Source organism: Bufo bufo, chromosome 6, assembly GCF_905171765.1.
Source record: "Bufo bufo chromosome 6, aBufBuf1.1, whole genome shotgun sequence".
Taxonomy (NCBI): domain Eukaryota; kingdom Metazoa; phylum Chordata; class Amphibia; order Anura; family Bufonidae; genus Bufo; species Bufo bufo.
The window spans coordinates 19,384,831-19,405,460 of NC_053394.1; the positions used below are offsets into that span (position 1 = coordinate 19,384,831).

The window sequence follows — 20,630 nt, forward strand, 5'->3', positions numbered from 1 at the left end:
CTATCTATCTATCTATCTATCTATCTTGTATCTATCATCTATCTTGTATGTATCTATCTATCTATCTATCTATTATCTATCTATCTATCTATCTATCTATCTATCTCATATAAAATATGTAAAAATAATGAAATTAATCTTTCACAGAGTTAAAAGGAGTCTGTCACCTCCAAAATCAGCTTCAAAGTAAGCATACCGCCATATAGGTACATAGCCATACCTTTCTTATTAAAACCCAGTCCTTAAATTAGTTTTCGGTGCACTGTGGGAGGGGACGCTTCTTCTGATGCACCATAGCTCTGCCAGTAATGCTGACCTGGTTTGATTGACAGTCACTGCCGGTAGTGATGACGCCGGGAAGCTAGGTGCACCTATCTATCTATCTATCTATCTATCTATCTATCTATCTATCTATTATCTATCTATCTATCTATCTATTTATCTATTATCTATCTATCTATTTATCTATTATCTATCTATCTATCTATCTATCTATCTATTATCTATCTATTATCTATCTTTCTATTATCTTTCTATCTATCTATCTATCAATCTCCTATCTATCTATTATCTATCTATCTATTATCTATCTATCTATCTATCTATTATCTATCTATCTATCTCCTATCTATCTCGTATCTATCTATCTATCTATCTATCTATATCTATCTATTATCTATCTATCTATTATCTATCTATTATCTATCTTTCTATTATCTTTCTATTATCTATCTATCTATCTATCTATTATCTATCAATCTCCTATCTATCTATTATCTATCTATCTATTATCTATCTATCTATCTATCTATCTATTATCTATCAATCTCCTATCTATCTATTATCTATCTATCTATCTATCTATCTATCTATCTATCTATCTATCTCATATCTATCTATCTATCTATCTATTTATCTATCTATTATCTATCTATCTATCTATCTATTTATCTATCTATCTATCTATCTATTATCTATCTCATATCTATCTATCTATCTCATATCTATCTATCTATCTATCTATTATCTATCTATCTATCTATCTATCTATTATCTATCTATCTATCTATCTATCTATCTATTATCTATCTATCTATCTATCTATCTCGTATCTATCAAATCAAATCAAATAAGCTTTATTGGCAGGACTAAATACATTTTAGCATTGCCAAAGCAAGTGGAAAATAATTGGGTAGGGTTGGGGGATGGGGACATATCCAGGGTGTGGATATAGGAGTCCATGGTCTATCAGGCTCCTCTCAGTCTATGGCAGGCAGTAATATATTGTGCTGCCGTGGCCGCTGTGTTCTCCTCTCCCCCCAGCAGTATGGAGAGTCTCTCTTCCTCCTCCAGGGAGATGAAGTCTGGGCAGAGATCAGACAGTCTCCTGAAGTGAGTCTCCCTCACTGCTGAGTATTTGGGGCACCGCAGCAGGAAATGAGCCTCATCCTCCACGGCCTCCTGGTCGCACTGCTGGCACAGTCTGCTCTCCCTGGGCATGTATCTCTGTCGGTGACGCCCGGATTCAATGAGCAGGCTATCTATCTATTATCTATCTATCTATCTATTATCTATCTATTATCTATCTATCTATCTATCTATCTATTATCTATTATCTTCTATCTATCTATCTATCTATCTATCTATCTATCTATCTATTATCTATCTATCTATTATCTATCTATCTATCTATCTATCTATCTATCTTGTATCTATCTATCTTGTATCTATCTATCTATCTTGTATCTATCTATCTATCTATCTATCTATCTTGTATCTATCTATCTATCTTGTATGTATCTATCTATCTATCTTGTATCTATCTATCTATCTTGTATGTATCTATCTATCTATCTATCTATCTATCTATCTTGTATCTATCATCTATCTTGTATGTATCTATCTATCTATCTATTATCTATCTATCTATCTATCTATCTATCTATCTATCTATCTATCTCATATAAAATATGTAAAAATAATGAAATTAATCTTTCACAGAGTTAAAAGGAGTCTGTCACCTCCAAAATCAGCTTCAAAGTAAGCATACCGCCATATAGGTACATAGCCATACCTTTCTTATTAAAACCCAGTCCTTAAATTAGTTTTCGGTGCACTGTGGGAGGGGACGCTTCTTCTGATGCACCATAGCTCTGCCAGTAATGCTGACCTGGTTTGATTGACAGTCACTGCCGGTAGTGATGACGCCGGGAAGCTAGGTGCACCGAACAGAGTGGCCCCACCCACAGTGCACCTGAAATACTTTTTTTTTTTTTTTTTTTACATAATAAAAAAAATAAAAACTATTTCTCAGAATTAGAGGAGAGTATTTTCAGAAGAAAGGTGTGGATATGTTGCAGGGCACCTACCTCACATGGCGGAATGCTTGCTCATTACTGATTTTAAAGGTAACAGGTTTCCTTTAAAGGGAACCTGTCACCAGTTTTATGGTGTCCTAACTAAGGGCAACATAAATAAGTGACTGATTCTCTTAGCACAATGCTGGGTCACTTTCTTTAATTGACCCAGTCAATCTGCCAACATCTTGTATTGAAAAGCTCCAGCTGATAATGATGAGTCATGAATATACATGAGCTCCTGACTCTCCCCGCCCACCTGCTGCTGATTGACAGTTTGTTTCTATATGAATCAGCAGCAGGTGGGCAGGGGAGTGGCTATAGCTCTGAATTAAATATACTGCGTGCAGAATTATTAGGCAAATGAGTATTTTGACCACATCATCCTCTTTATGCATGTTGTCTTACTCCAAGCTGTATAGGCTCGAAAGCCTACTACCAATTAAGCATATTAGGTGATGTGCATCTCTGTAATGAGAAGGAGTGTGGTCTAATGACATCAACACCCTATATTAGGTGTGCATAATTATTAGGCAACTTCCTTTCCTTTGGCAAAATGGGTCAAAAGAAGGACTTGACAGGCTCAGAAAAGTAAAAAATAGTGAGATATCTTGCAGAGGGATGCAGCACTCTTAAAATTGCAAAGCTTCTGAAGCGTGATCAGGGCTGGGACAAGGCCATTTGGTGCCCAGGGCGAAGATGGCAAACTGCGCCCCCCCCCCCTCTTTTTAAGAAAGAATCAATGTTGTTTCAAAACAAGAATATACTTAAAGCAATAGAACAAAGGACTGTGGGACTTTGAAAGTCACAGACACTATAAAGTTCCCCCCCATCATCATGTGCCAGTATAAAGTCCCCCCCATCATCATGTGCCAGTTTTGTAATAAGCCCCCCCCAATGTGCCAGTAACACTATTGTAAAAAAAAACAAAACAAAAACACTTATACTTACCTAAGTGTCAGCGATGCGATGCAGCCTCTTCCTGTGTCCCACGCTGTAATGTAAGGCTCAGGCGGCACGATGACGTCATTGCGCCGGCCTCTGATAGGCTGCCGGCCTAGTGCCTGCAGCCAGGGGCGTACATAAAAATCACTGGGCCCCATAGCAGGAATCTAAATTGGGCCCCCATTCCCCTTTTATAGCCCCTCCCTTTGTTCCATGAACTATTCTTGCTGCTGCGTTTTATAATTTATGCCATCAGGGCCGGAATGGGATTACAAAACAGCCCTGGCACACAAAAGAGGTATAATAGATGCAGATGTATATTATATACAGCAGTGTACAGTTATGTGAGGTACGCGGTATAATAGATGCAGTGTGTACAGGTATATAGTATATTCCCTAGTGTTCTGATATGTGAGGTACAGGGTATAATAGATGCAGTGTGTACAGGTATATAGTATATTCCCTAGTGTTCTGATATGTGAGGTACAGGGTATAATAGATGCAGTGTGTACAGGTATATAGTATATACAGCAGTGTACTGATATGTGAGGTACGGGGTATAATATATGCAGTGTATACAGTATATACAGTAGTGTAATATGTGAGGTACGAGGTATAATAGATGCAGTGTGTACAGGTATATAGTAAATACAGCAGTGTATTGACACCTCGTACCTCACATATCAGTACACTGCTGTATATACTATATATCTGTACACACTGCATCTATTATACCTCGTACCTCACATATATAGTATATACAGAAGTGTACTGATATCTGTACACACAGCATCTATTATACCTCATACCTCACATATCAGTGCACTGCGGTATATACTATATATCTGTACATATTGCATGTATAATACTGTGTAATATATGCAGTGTGTGTGCATGTATGTGTGTATATATATATATATATATACAGAGCAGTGTATTGATGTGACACATAGAAGGTATAATACTGTAGATGCAGTGTTTATAGAAATATGTGGTCAGTTATGCATTATAGTCACTGTGAGGTACATGAGGTAGTGGTAACTGTCTGAAGTAGTATACATGAGTGAGCAATGAGTAAAAACAGGGCATGGAGGGGGGGGGGGGTAAATGATGAAAAGTGGAGGACCTCCTCTTACCTCTCCATTCCAGTCTGTATGGATCAATACAGAGCTGCTTGTGAACTTTTAATACTTGCTGTTAGGGGTTGAAGGACCTGTGATGATGTCATCACAGGTCCTGGCAGATGTACCTTTGAAACCTAGGAACTACACAGTTCCTTTGCTAGATTCTGCAGGACCTGTGATGTTGAAGATGATGTCATCACAGGTCCTGGCAGATGCACTGTTCTAACCTGGGAACTACACTTTACACTGTGCAGTTCCCTTACAGGACCTGTGATGACATCATCAAAGGTCCTTTAGCTTTAGAAAGGTAAACAGGAGTAATTAGGGGGCGGGGCCTCTCCTCCACTTCGGTGCCTGCCTGCAGCCTATCAGAGGAAAGGGAAGGGACACGCCTCTCCCTCCCCTGCACCTCCGCTGGCACAGACAGTTTACAATGGAGATGAGCGCAATGGAAGCGCTCATCTCCCTGTGCCCGGCGGCGGCTGCACACTTGGGGGGGGGGGGGGTCATTTTAGTTGGGGGGGCACAGCATGATGTAGGGGGGGCCGTGGCTGGCACTTCACCTGCGCCCCCCTCCTGTCCGCAAATGGTAGCGCCCAGGGCACCCGCTCCTTCGGCCCCTGCCTTGTACCGGCCCTGAGCGTGATCATCGAACAATCAAGCGTTTCATTCAAAATAGTCAACAGGGTCGCAAGAAGCGTGTGGAAAAACCAAGGCGCAAAATAACTGCCCATGAACTGAGAAAAGTCAAGCGTGCAGCTGCCAAGATGCCACTTGCCACCAGTTTGGCCATATTTCAGAGCTGCAACATCACTGGAGTGCCCAAAAGCACAAGGTGTGCAATACTCAGAGACATGGCCAAGGTAAGAAAGGCTGAAAGACGACCACCACTGAACAAGACACACAAGCTGAAACGTCAAGACTGGGCCAAGAAATATCTCAAGACTGATTTTTCTAAGGTTTTATGGACTGATGAAATGAGAGTGAGTCTTGATGGGCCAGATGGATGGGCCCGTGGCTGGATTGGTAAAGGGCAGAGAGCTCCAGTCCGACTCAGACGCCAGCAAGGTGGAGGTGGAGTACTGGTTTGGGCTGGTATCATCAAAGATGAGCTTGTGGGGCCTTTTCGGGTTGAGGATGGAGTCAAGCTCAACTCCCAGTCCTACTGCCAGTTTCTGGAAGACACCTTCTTCAAGCAGTGGTACAGGAAGAAGTCTGCATCCTTCAAGAAAAACATGATTTTCATGCAGGACAATGCTCCATCACACGCGTCCAAGTACTCCACAGCGTGGCTGGCAAGAAAGGGTATAAAAGAAGAAAATCTAATGACATGGCCTCCTTGTTCACCTGATCTGAACCCCATTGAGAACCTGTGGTCCATCATCAAATGTGAGATTTACAAGGAGGGAAAACAGTACACCTCTCTGAACAGTGTCTGGGAGGCTGTGGTTGCTGCTGCACGCAATGTTGATGGTGAACAGATCAAAACACTGACAGAATCCATGGATGGCAGGCTTTTGAGTGTCCTTGCAAAGAAAGGTGGCTATATTGGTCACTGATTTGTTTTTGTTTTGTTTTTGAATGTCAGAAATGATTAATAGCAAACTGACATTGAAAATTCAAAAAGATCCTAAGGTGTGTATTCTGGGGTATGTGTCTGAGATTGGAGGGACTGAACCGGTTAAGGTAGCTGTGGGGAGGTTGCTATATGTGGCCAGGAAACTGATTGCTATGAGGTGGATCCAGGGAAGTCCGCCTACACTGAGTGAGTTTGAACGGAAGGTGCATGACATGCTGATACTTGAAAAAGGGGTGTATGTGAAGAGAGGGTGTCCTCAGAAGTTTGACAAAATGTGGAGTGAATGGTTATCTCATACTCATGTGGTTATATAGGCTCGTGATGGTCAAGACCAGTTGTTAGGGTAGGGGGGGTTAGGGCAGGGTGAGGGGGGGAGGGATGTTGGGAAGGTTAAGATATTGGTAATTCTATGTCTAAAATATTTGTTTTAGCATGTGTACACGCAATGTATAGATACGTGATAAAACTGTGTGTCGGTATCTCTATGATTACTGTTGTTCACTGATTCCACACAGTAGATAAAGTAAAGAAAGGAAAATACAACGTATTGTTTTATGTTAAACTATGTATTTATTGTTCAATAAAAACTATTTGATTTAAAAAAAAAGAAATGTATATTTGTGAATGTTGAGATGTTATATTGGTTTCACTGGTAAAAATAAATAATTGAAATGGGTATATATTTGTTTTTTGTTAAGTTGCCTAATAATTATGCACAGTAATAGTCACCTGCACACACAGATATCCCCCTAAAATAGCTAAAACTAAAAACAAACTAAAAACTACTTCCAAAAATATTCAGCTTTGATATTAATGAGTTTTTTGGCTTCATTGAGAACATGGTTGTTGTTCAATAATAAAATTAATCCTCAAAAATACAACTTGCCTAATAATTCTGCACTCCCTGTATACGCTGGACTCAATGACATCACGCTGGACTCAAATCAGCTCATTAGCATGCGGCATGCGGCATCTTTGTGTGTATATTATGAGGTAACAATCTGTCACACCAGTAAGTGGATACATCTAAGGTACTTTTTAGTAGTTAATGATTGTATATAATTTGTTCGATTATAATCAAATATCCACATGACAGGTTCCCTTTAAATGTTGTCGCATAAACTCTTTCACAAACGTATGTGTTGTATCAATGATTTCATCACGTGACACAATGTTTCCTGTGTCATGAAATGGTATCTTGTCCTTTACACATTGCACCTGCCATTTTAACTGCTCATCTGCACGTTCATGATCGCTGGATCAGGATAAAACAGCTGAGGGATGTAGACGCGCCACTTACCTCTACTCTTTACCTCCTGCACAGTGACCCAAGTGTCATAGTCTGCCCATATAGACACAATGTACTCATTTACTGCCATACCGTGCACCAGCGGCAGACACAGATCTCATAGGGCCCCATAGCAAAAATATGCATCATCAAACATCCCCAGGGACTTAAAGTGCAACTCCGCAGATTTATGACTAATTTACAATTTTTTAAATAAAAAAATCACAAAAGTCATTCTCTGCCTCTCCCAATTATCTGAAACAGGCTCTTATTCTGAACAGCATGTTATAAAACTGTCTGCCTGCAGCCACCACTAGAGGGAGCTCAGTGCATAGGGATGCATACAGTTACTATTGAAATGAATGAAAGCTGTAGAATCTCTATGCACTCAGCTCCCCCTAGTGGCAGCTGATGGAAAATGCAATAATATACAATACGTCAGATATAGGGGAAGCAATCCAGCGCGTATCCCCCTGCCCCTGGGCCCCACAGTAGTCGTATGGTCTGTCTCTATGGTAGGTATGGAAGCGTTGTAGTACAGTTAATGTAGCATACTGGGGTATACCTGAGTGATGTAGCAGGGCTGAATATGTTGTGGAGCTGATGACACAGCACAGCTGATAATGTGGACGATCTGAAGATGTAGCACAGTTTGAGATACTAGCAGAACTGAAGACTTTGGCAGGACAGAAAATGTAGCAAAGCTGCAGATGTTGGCTGAAATGAGGTGGTAGCAGAGCTGAAGATGATGCTGAACTGAGGTGGTAGCAGAGCTGAAGATAATGTTGAACTGAGGTGGTAGCAGAGCTGAAGATGATGTTGAACTGAGGTGGTAGCAGAGCTGAAGATGATGTTGAACTGAGGTGGTAGCAGAGCTGAAGATGATGTTGAACTGAGGTGGTAGCAGAGCTGAAGATGATGTTGAACTGAGGTGGTAGCAGAGCTGAAGATGATGTTGAACTGAGGTGGTAGTAGAGCTGAAGATGATGTTGAACTGAGGTGGTAGCAGAGCTGAAGATGATGTTGAACTGAGGTGGTAGCAGAGCAGAAGATGATGCTGAACTGAGGTGGTAGCAGAGCAGAAGATGATGCTGAACTGAGGTGGTAGCAGAGCTGAAGATAATGTTGAACTGAGGTGGTAGCAGAGCTGAAGATGATGTTGAACTGAGGTGGTAGCAGAGCTGAAGATGATGTTGAACTGAGGTGGTAGCAGAGCTGAAGATGATGTTGAACTGAGGTGGTAGCAGAGCAGAAGATGATGCTGAACTGAGGTGGTAGCAGAGCTGAAGATGATGCTGAACTGAGGTGGTAGCAGAGCTGAGGATGATGTTGAACTGAGGTGGTAGTAGAGCTGAGGATGATGCTGTACTTAAAGGGCTTCTGTCACTCCCAAAACACATTTTTCATAAAAATCGATCTTTTAAAATATGCAAATGACTTCACTACCAGCAAGTAGGGCGTCTACTTGCTGGTAGCCGCCGCATCCTCCTTTTAAAAAACCGCCCCCTCCTCCAGTTGATTGACAGGGCCAGCGAGTGCTCTCCTCCTCCGGCTGGCCCTGTCAGCATTTCAAATCCCGCGCCTGCCTTCATTCGTCACCGAAAGAGAAGACGTCATCGGCGCAGGCGCACTGAGGGAGTGCTGAGGAGGCGAGCGTCCTTCTCTTTAAGAGCGAATGAAGACAGGCGCAGAACAAGGTAAGAGCCCTATATAGGGAATAGTCATCCAATAAGGATTTTAACAAGCCCAAAAATGAAAAATGTGTTTTGGGGGTGACAGAAGCCCTTTAATTGTAGCAGAGATGAAGATATTAACTGTATCTGGGAAGTAACTGGAAAACTGCAAAATCACTGCAACACCAACTGATCTGGGTTAAGGTAACCTGGTGGGATGATGTCATCGCCGAGCACTGAGTTGTCATACGCCGGAGGTGAGAATAAACTGGACTGAGGACATGAGGACGATGCTCCAGATCTGGGACAGGTAACTTGGGGCTCATGCACACGACCGTATGTATTTTACAATCCGCAAAAAACGGATCCGCAAAAAATACGAATGACGTCCATGTGCATTCCGTATTTTGTGGAACAGAACAGCCGGCCCCTAATAGAACAGTCCTATGCTTGTCCGTAATGCGGACAATAATAGGACATGTTCTATTTCATTTTTGCAGAGCGGACATACGGAACGGAAAGCACATGGATTAACCTACGTTTTTTTGGTGTACCCATTGAAATGAATGGTTCCGCATAAGGTCCGCAAAAAAAAATAAAAAATAAGGAAAATACGTTTGCGTGCATGAGCCCTTAGGGAGAGTTCACATGACTGTTGAGCTTTCCGTTCTAATCCGTCAGAGGAGCAGAAAAAAAATAAAAATTGGATCCGTTATTTTGAGCATCAATCAGTTTGCACTAAAAATAACTGATCGGTCTTTTTATTAGCATCAGTTAGGCCTCATGCACATGACCGTTCCGTTTTTTCCAGTTCGCAAAAAACGGAAGCCGCCCGTGTGCTTTCTGCAATTTGTGGAACGGGCGGCCCATTATAGAAATGCCTATTCTTGTCAGCAAAACAGACAAGAATAGGACATGCTATATTTTTTTGGCGGGGCCTCGGAACGGAGCAGCGGATGCGGACAGGACACGGAGTGCTGTTCGCATCTTTTGCGGCCCCATTGAAGTGAATGGGTCCGCCCCCAAGCCGCAAAAAATGCGGCTCGGATGCGGACCCGAACAACGGTCGTGTGCATGAGGCATTATGCGTCAGTTTGTGTCAGTTCTGTCAGAGATATTTTTGATCGGAGAAAAATTCCTGCATGTAGAACTGATCTCTGACGGAAGTGACACAAACTGATCATAACTGATGCTCAAAATAATGGATCCATTTTTTTTTCTTGTTCTTTTGATGGATCAGACTTTTTTTCCTGTCTAAAATAAAAGTCCTACACAAAGTATTTTTTTTTTTCGTTTTAAAATAACGGATCTCTGACGGAAATGGCTAAAACGGAGGCAAAATGTGCATAGCTGAGCAGAACGATGAATAAAATACAGGGTAAATTTTTTATGTTTTCTGATCTTCTGACAGATCAGAATAAAGGACACCACTAGGGGGAGCTCACTCTATACAGACTTAGGTCTCTTTCACACTTGCGTTGGCCGGATCCGTCGTGTACTCCATTTGCCGGAAGTGCCCGCCAGAACCGCAAGTGAACTGAAAGCATTTGAAGACGGATCCGTCTTCAAAATGCGTTCAGTGTTACTATGGCAGCCAGGACGCTATTAAAGTCCTGGTTGCCATAGTAGTAGTGGGGAGCGTCCTGGCAGCCATGGTAACCATTCAGAAAAAGCTAAACGTCGGATCCGGCAATGCGCCGAAACAACGTTTAGCTTAAGGCCGGATCCGGATTAATGCCTTTCAATGGATGCTGCGGTATTTTCTCCGGCCAAAAAACGTTCCGGAACTGAAGACATCCTGATGCATCCTGAACGGATTTCTCTCCGTTCAGAATGCATTGGGATAATCCTGATCAGGATTCTTCCGGCATAGAGCCCCGACGACGGAACTCTATGCCGGAAGACAAGAACGCAAGTGTGAAAGAGCCCTTATTATCACTGTCGGCGTGGCTATCACATACGTGACACAGAGGGAATGAACGAGGAAGGCCCTGCCCAAGTGAGAGGGAAGATGGTGACCCCTGACTCACCTGGCGGCTGGCACCTGGCTGCCCTGATGTACCTAGACGGGTTCCTCACCCGTACGCCGATCACGTGCCTAAAGCCCTGGCTTTCCCTGAGCTGAGCCCTAGATAGTGAACAGGGCGATGGGAACACTAGTCCGCACCACTAACTCTAAGGGAAAACACCAAGGGGAGGACAGACAACACAGACTCAACATATATTCCCAGGTGGGCGACAACAGGAGACAACAATAAGCCAAACAGGGATCCGGAGGGTAGCACACAGGAACAACAACCAGGATTAACCACTCCAGTGGGTCAGTATAGATGTCCAGGCAGGAAGCTCTATAACTGGCAACTAGAGAAGTGTGAGGGGAGAATATAAGGAGGTAGGGGAGTGGCAGACAAGAAACAGCTGAGGAGGAGAAGCTACGGATCCCTGAGAGAGACAAAAAGGATAGCAAGGCAAACACAGAAAACAATAACTAAGAAACACCATGATCTTTAGATATAGAGCGCGCAGCCACCCGCTGCGACTTCCTGACCCCGGGTATAACGGAGTCAGACGTGGCTCTTGATACCCTCGTGACAGTACCCCCCCTTTCACGAGGGGCCTCCGGACACTCAGGACCAGGTCTCTCCGGATGAGAGGCATGGAAAGTCTGAATTAACCTGTTGGCGTTTACCTCTGACGCTGGAACCCACATTCTTTCCTCGGGACCGTAACCCCTCCAATGCACAAGATACTGAAGAGAGCGGCGGACCCGACGAGAATCAACAATTCTGGCTATTTGAAACTCCAGATTACCATCCACAATAACAGGAGGAGGTGGCAGCGGCGATGGTTCTAGAGGTGGAACATACTTTTTGAGTAACGATTTATGGAAGACGTTATGGATCTTAAAAGTCTGAGGTAGCTCCAGGCAAAAAGCCACAGGGTTAATGACGGCTACTATTTTATAGGGACCAATGAACCTAGGACCCAGTTTCCAAGAAGGAACCTTCAACTTAATATTCCTAGTAGACAACCACACATAGTCATTCACTCCTAGGTCCGGACCTGGCGACCGTTTCTTATCGGCCATGCATTTATATTTACCACTCATCTTTTTCAAGTTAACTTGCACCTTCTGCCATACCGATGAAATTGATGAAGAAAACCTTTCCTCTTCGGGAACCCCAGAAGACCCCCCCTCTTTGAAAGTACAAAATTGGGGATGAAAACCGTATGCACCAAGGAATGGTGACTTGCCAGTGGACTCCTGATAATGATTATTTATGGCAAACTCAGCTAACGGTAAGTATGATGACCACAACTCTTGGTTTTCAGACACAAAACACCTTAAATATGTTTCTAGGTTTTGGTTGGTACGCTCAGTCTGTCCATTCGACTGAGGATGGAAAGCTGAGGAAAAGGACAAGTGAACCCCCAAACGGGAACAAAAAGCTTTCCAAAACTTAGAAATAAACTGGGTTCCCGGATCCGAAACAACATCGGAAGGGACCCCGTGAAGCTTCACGATTTCACAGATAAACACCTGAGCGAGAGTTTTAGCATTAGGAAGTGCGGGTAGCGCAATAAAGTGTACCATTTTACTAAACCTGTCTACTACTACCAAGATAACTGTCTTACCCCCCGACAACGGTAAGTCAGTGATGAAATCCATTGACAGATGTGTCCATGGCCTATTGGGGATGAAAAGTGGCAATAAAGACCCTGCTGGACGTGTATGAGAGACTTTCGCGCGTGCACAAGTAGACACGAAATCCATTACATCCTGACGCAACCTTGGCCACCAAAAACGACGAGATAAAAGCTCCAAGGTTGCTTTACTACCCGGGTGTCCAGCAAGTGCCGAATTATGATGTTCTTTTAATAATTCAAGACGCAGGTTTAACGGTACAAACAATTTCTCTGAGGGGCAAGAGGCCGGGGCGTCCCCCTGAGCCTCTAACACCTTTCCCTCTAGAACAGAGTGTACAGCAGAGACAACCACTCCTCTTTGTAAAATAGGTACCGGATCACAAACATTACCCCCTCCAGGGAAACTACGAGATAATGCGTCTGCCTTGGTATTTTTTGCCCCAGGACGATAGGTGATTACAAAGTTAAATCTGGTAAAGAATAGCGACCACCTAGCTTGTCTAGGGGTGAGACGTTTAGCCGATTCTAGGTACAGAAGGTTCTTGTGATCCGTAATCACCGTGACGGGGTGGATTGCTCCCTCTAAGAAGTGACGCCACTCTTCAAGCGCCAGTTTAATCGCCAACAGTTCCCTATTTCCAATATCATAATTCTTCTCCGCAGAAGATAATTTTTTGGAAAAGAAAGCGCAAGGACGCCATTTGCCAGGAGACGGACCCTGAGACAATACAGCTCCCACTCCCACCTCTGACGCATCTACCTCGACAATAAAAGGCTGGGAGACATCAGGTTGAATTAGAACAGGTGCCGAGGTAAACCTCTCCTTTAGAGAGGAAAATGCATCTTTAGCGGCGTCAGACCATTTGGAAAAATCCGTCCCCTTCCTAGTCATGTCGGTAAGGGGTTTAACGATCACTGAATAATTTTTAATGAACTTTCTATAGAAATTAGCGAAACCCAAAAACCGTTGTAGGGCTTTAAGGTTCTCAGGAAGATCCCAATCTAAAATTGCCTGGACCTTCCCAGGATCCATGCGGAAACCTGAAGCAGATAATAGATATCCCAGGAACTGTAATTCCTGAACAGCGAAGACACATTTTTCAATTTTCGCATATAATTTATTCGTCCGTAGGACCTGCAGTACTTGCCTGACATGCACCTCATGTGTTTTCAGATCAGCCGAATAAATTAAGATATCATCTAGGTATATGACTACAAACCTGCCGATGAGATGACTAAAAATATCATTAACGAAATGTTGGAAGACAGCAGGGGCATTGGTCAGACCGAAAGGCATAACAAGATTTTCATAATGCCCCTCAGGGGTGTTAAAAGCTGTCTTCCACTCATCCCCTTCCCTGATACGAATCAGATTGTAGGCCCCCCTAAGATCAAGTTTGGAGAACCACTTAGCACCCGCAATCTGATTAAAAAGGTCAGGAATGAGAGGAAGAGGGTATGGGTCACGGATGGTTATCTGGTTTAACTCACGGAAATCTAAGCAAGGACGCAGGCCCCCATCTTTCTTTTTAACAAAGAAAAACCCTGCAGCCACGGGTGAAGAAGAGGGTCTGATGTGTCCCTTAGCCAGACTCTCGGAGATATAATCTTTCATGGCTTGTCTCTCGGGACCCGAAAGATTATACAACCTGGACTTGGGTAATTTTGCCCCGGGAATCAGGTTAACCGGGCAATCATAAGGAGGATGAGGTGGTAGCTTCTGACAACCCTTTTCAGAAAAAACGTCCTCAAAGTCCGAAATAAATGTAGGTAGGGAAGCTATGGAGGCGATTAAGAAATTGTTATTTAAGCAATTCTCTCTGCAATGCTCACTCCACTCCAATATCTCCCTGGCCTGCCAATCCACCACTGGATTGTGCGCTACCAACCAGGGAAGACCCAATACCACCGGAGAGGGAAGGCCCTCCAGAACGTAACATGAAAGACACTCATTATGGTGGTCCCCTACCCGAAGGTGTAAATTACGAACAATGTGGGTGAGGTTTCTCTGAGACAGAGGAGCAGAATCTATAGCGAATACGGGAATAGGTCTCTGCAGAGTACAGAGAGACAAACCCATAGTGCGGGAAAAATGGGCATCAATCAAGTTTACCCCTGCTCCACTGTCTAGAAAAAAAGAAATAGACTCCGTCTTATCACCAAAAACAATGACCGCTGGTAACACAAATTGAGATGTTCGTATGGAGGAAACGTATACCCCCCGGCTGACATCCTCCGCACAGCCCGGGGTTAGTAGTTTTCCGATGGTCTTTTGTTTTTGAGAAAGGAGGGACAGACATTAATGAAATGACCCCTCCCCCCACAGAAAAAACAAGCCCCCCCCCCCCCCCTACGGCGAATCTCGGGAGGACGGACCTGACGAGAAGTTCCGCCTAGCTGCATAGGCTCACCTAAGTCAGTACAGGCTGATTGTTGCTTGGGAGAGGTAACCAATTGCTCAGGAATTTTCGATCTCTCCCTAAGACGTCTATCTATTCTGATAGAGAGGGACATAACAGCATCAAGGGAAAGGGGGGTCTCATACAGCGCCAGTGCATCCTTAACCCTTTCAGATAACCCAGAGCAGAACTGACTCCTGAGAGCCGGGTCGTTCCACTGAGTATCCGTAGCCCACCTACGGAACTCTGAGCAATATTCCTCTGCTGACCGATCTCCCTGTAGGAGTCTCCGTAACTTCGACTCAGCCAGGGCGACTCGGTCAGGGTCATCATATATGAGACCCAAAGCCCCAAAAAATCCCTCCACTGACCGAAGAGCCTGAGAACCAGGGGGTAACGAGAACGCCCAGGATTGCGGATCCCCCTGAAGCAGGGAAATGACAATCCCAACCCGCTGTTCTTCATTACCTGAGGAGTAAGGGCGCAACTTAAAATATAATTTGCAGGCCTCATGGAACGTTGCAAATTTGTCCCTTCCCCCAGAAAATCTGTCGGGAAGAGCAACCTTGGGTTCAGTGACAACCTGGTTACCCATAGCAACCGCTGGGGGTGCGGTCTGCTGCATTTGCTGCTGTTGTTGGAAGACAGACGCCTTCAATCCTGCCACCTCCAAAGACAGGCTTTGAAGCTGTTCTGCCAAGGCAGCAATAGGATCCATATTGGATTCTAAGTAGAGAGAAAAAAAAAAAATAATAATATATATATATTTTTTTTTTTTCAAAAAGTAAGGGCCAGTTATAATATCACGGTCGGCGTGGCTATCACATACGTGACACAGAGGGAGGGAACGAGGAAGGCCCTGCCCAAGTGAGAGGGAAGATGGTGACCCCTGACTCACCTGGCGGCTGGCACCTGGCTGCCCTGATGTCCCTAGACGGGTTCCTCACCCGTACACCGATCACGTGCCTAAAGCCCTGGCTTTCCCTGAGCTGAGCCCTAGGTAGTGAACAGGGCAATGGGAACACTAGTCCGCACCACTAACTCTAAGGGAAAACACCAAGGGGAGGACAGACAACACAGACTCAACATATATTCCCAGGTGGGCGACTACAGGAGACAACAATAAGCCAAACAGGGATCCGGAGGGTAGCACTCAGGAACGACAACCAGGATTAACCACTCCAGTGGGTCAGTATAGATGTCCAGGCAGGAAGCTCTATAACTGGCAACTAGAGAAGTGTGAGGGGAGAATATAAGGAGGTAGGGAGTGGCAGACAAGAAACAGCTGAGGAGGAGAAGCTACGGATCCCTGAGAGAGACAAAAAGGATAGCAAGGCAAACACAGAAAACAAAAACTAAGAAACACCATGATCTTTAGATATAGAGCGCGCAGCCACCCGCTGCGACTTCCTGACCCCGGGTATAACGGAGTCAGACATGGCTCTTGATACCCTCGTGACACTTATACAGCTCCCAATAAATGATTTATTGTAGAGGTGGGACGAATCCAATTTTTTTCGAATCCTACGAATCCTGTTCATGAGAATTGTGTGAACGGTGTAAGAAACAAAGTGATCCAAACACTTATGGGGGGATCTGTGGATGGCACTGTTATGGGGGGGATCTGTGGATGTCACTGTTATTGGGGGATCTGTGGATGACACTGTTATGGGGGATCTGTGGATGGCACTGTTATGGGGGAATCTGTGGATGACACTGTTATGGGGGATCTGTGGATGACACTGTTATGGGGGATCTGTGGATGACACTGTTATGGGGATCTCTGGATGGTACTGTGATGGGGGGGGGGGTCTGTGGATGACACTGCTATGGGGGGGATCTGTGGATGGCACTGTTATGGGGGAATCTGTGGATGGCACTGTTATGGGGGGATCTGTGGATGACACTGCTATGGGGGGATCTGTGGATGGCACTGTTATGGGGGGATCTGTGGATGGCACTGTTATGGGGGATCTGTGGATGGCACTGTTATGGGGGAATCTGTGGATGGCACTGTTATGGGGGGATCTGTGGATGACACTGTTATGGGGGATCTGTGGATGGCACTGTTATGGGGGAATCTGTGGATGGCACTGTTATGGGGGGATCTGTGGATGACACTGCTATGGGGGGGATCTGTGGATGGCACTGTTATGGGGGGATCTGTCGATGGCACTGTTATGGGGGATCTGTGGATGACACTGTTATGGGGGATCTGTGGATGGCACTGTTATGGAGATCTCTGGATGGTACTGTGATGGGGGGGAATCTGTGGATGACACTGCTATGGGGGGGATCTGTGGATGGCACTGTTATGGGGGAATATGTGGATGGCACTGTTATGGGGGGATCTGTGGATGACACTGCTATGGGGGGGATCTGTGGATGGAGCTGTTATGGGGGGATCTGTGGATGGCACTGTTATGGGGGGATCTGTGGATGGCACTGTTATGGGGGAATCTGTGGATGGCACTGTTATGGGGGGATCTGTGGATGACACTGGTATGGGGGGGATCTGTGGATGGCACTGTTATGGGGGATCTGTGGATGGCACTGTTATGGGGGATCTGTGGATGACACTGTTATGGGGGATCTGTGGATGGCACTGTTATGGGGATCTCTGGATGGTACTGTGATGGGGGGGGGTCTGTGGATGACACTGCTATGGGGGGGATCTGTGGATGGCACTGTTATGGGTGAATCTGTGGATGGCACTGTTATGGGGGGATCTGTGGATGACACTGCTATGGGGGGATCTGTGGATGGCACTGTTATGGGGGGATCTGTGGATGGCACTGTTATGGGGGATCTGTGGATGGCACTGTTATGGGGGAATCTGTGGATGGCACTGTTATGGGGGGATCTGTGGATGACACTGTTATGGGGGATCTGTGGATGGCACTGTTATGGGGGAATCTGTGGATGGCACTGTTATGGGGGGATCTGTGGATGACACTGCTATGGGGGGGATCTGTGGATGGCACTGTTATGGGGGGATCTGTCGATGGCACTGTTATGGGGGATCTGTGGATGACACTGTTATGGGGGATCTGTGGATGGCACTGTTATGGAGATCTCTGGATGGTACTGTGATGGGGGGGAATCTGTGGATGACACTGCTATGGGGGGGATCTGTGGATGGCACTGTTATGGGGGAATATGTGGATGGCACTGTTATGGGGGATCTGTGGATGACACTGCTATGGGGGGGATCTGTGGATGGAGCTGTTATGGGGGGATCTGTGGATGGCACTGTTATGGGGGGATCTGTGGATGGCACTGTTATGGGGGGATCTGTGGATGACACTGGTATGGGGGGGATCTGTGGATGGCACTGTTATGGGGGATCTGTGGATGGCACTGTTATGGGGGAATCTGTGGATGACACTGTTATGGGGGATCTGTGGATGGCACTGTTATGGGGATCTCTGGATGGTACGGTGATGGGGGGGATCTGTGGATGACACTGCTATGGGGGGGATCTGTGGATGACACTGTTATGAGGGGATCTGTGGATGACACTGTTATGGGGGATCTGTGGATGGCACTGTTATGGGGATCTCTGGATGGTACTGTGATGGGGGGAATCTGTGGATGACACATATGCATCTTATGCTATGTGCCATCCACAGATTTCCCCCCCCCCCATAACAGTGTCCCTGCAGTGTGAATGACCCCCAATGCAGGGGCTGGGGGCCGGCATATGGATTAGGAATGACAGTGGGGACCGGAGCAGTCCCTGTATTCTAATGCACCGGCCCTGCTCACTGTTGTATAATCTTAGAATACAGGGACTGCACTGGTCCCCGCTGTCGGGATTCGAATTTTACAAAATAGGTCGGGATTCGTGGATTTGACGGATTCGTCGTCCCACCTCTAGTTTATTGTAAGGAGCTCCCTCTAGTGCAGAATTTTATGTTTCAATTCTATTGCTGTGTGGGTGCTTCTCCTGGGCAGGGCCGTTCTTAGGTGCCTTATTTTGGGGGAACATGGTGCTATTCTTTGTTGGAAAATATTTTGACCTCGATAATTTTAGCAACATGAGCCCCTGTTCGTTGTACGTCCAGTATAAGGGTCCATTAACACGTCCGTATGTGTTTTGCGGATCCGCAAAACACGAACACCGGCACTGTGCGTTACGCATTTTGCGGACCGCACATCGCCGGCACTCTCATAGAAAATGACTTTTCTTGTCCGCAATTGCGGACAAGAATAGGACATGTTTTATTTTTTGCAGAACGGAAGTGCAGATACAAAAGTGCGAATCCGCAAATGCGGATGCGGACAGCACATTCCAGCCCCATTGGAAATGAATGGGTCCGCACCTGTTCCGCAAAATTGTGGAACGGATACGGACCCATTTTGCGGACGTGTGAATGAACGCTAACTCTGGGCTCCAGCCTGTCAGTTCATTTCGGCTCTCGCCCTGTGGGGCCTGGCTCTGTGTCAGCCTGCGCTCTTTTATCACCTCTCTGGAGTAATCTCATGGATTTCATTTCCCACTTCTCCTTATGAAGCTGTCACCTCCAGCATTACAGCTAACCTGGGAACACGGAGAGGTAGTGAACACGACGGCCTCATTCCACTGCATACCCAGGGACTGGCCAGAGGGGGCGCCACACTCCTATCCTTCTCAGGCAGAATCAGAAATTGCCCACAGGATCTTTCATATTAGATGTACAGTCGTGGCCAAAAGTTTTGAGAATGACGCAAATATTAGTTTTCACAAAGTTTGCTGCTAAACTGCTTTTAGATCTTTGTTTCAGTTGTTTCTGTGATGTAGTGAAATATAATTACACGCACTTCATACGTTTCAAAGGCTTTTATCGACAATCACATGACATTTATGCAAAGAGTCAGTATTTGCAGTGTTGGCCCTTCTTTTTCAGGACCTCTGCAATCCGACTGGGCATGCTCTCAACCAACTTCTGGGCCAATTCCTGACTGATAGCAACCCATTCTTTCATAATCACTTCTTGGAGTTTGTCAGAATTAGTGGGTTTTTGTTTGTCCACCCGCCTCTTGAGGATTGACCACAAGTTCTCAATGGGATTAAGATCTGAGGAGTTTCCAGGCCATGGACCCAAAATGTCAACGTTTTGGTCCCCGAGCCACTTAGTTATCACTTTTGCCTTATGGCACGGTGCTCCATCGTGCTGGAAAATGCATTGTTCTTCACCAAACTGTTGTTGGATTGTTGGAAGAAGTTGCTTTTGGAGGGTGTTTTGGTACCATTCTTTATTCATGGCTGTGTTTTTGGGCAAAATTGTGAGTAAGCCCACTCCCTTGGATGAGAAGCAACCCCACACATGAATGGTCTCAGGATGCTTTACTGTTGGCATGACACAGGACTGATGGTAGCGCTCACCTTTTCTTCTCCAGACAAGCCTTTTTGCAGATGCCCCAAACAATCGGAAAGAGGCTTCATCGGAGAATATGACTTTGCCCCAGTCCTCAGCAGTCCATTCACCAAACTTTCTGCAGAAGATCAATCTGTCCCTGATGTTTTTTTTGGAGAGAAGTGGCTTCTTTGCTGCCCTTCTTGACACCAGGCCATCTTCCAAAAGTCTTCGCCTCACTGTGCGTGCAGATGCGCTCACACCTGCCTGCTGCCATT

The 20,630-nt window shown here is 45.3% G+C and overlaps 1 protein-coding gene across 1 annotated transcript in view; it reads left to right on the top strand.

The window, feature by feature from the left end:
* The window catches only part of CLCN1 (chloride voltage-gated channel 1), a 126,131-nt gene that overhangs the window by 6,430 nt on the left and 99,071 nt on the right, over positions 1-20,630 (top strand). The gene's annotated exons all lie outside the window — the stretch shown is intronic.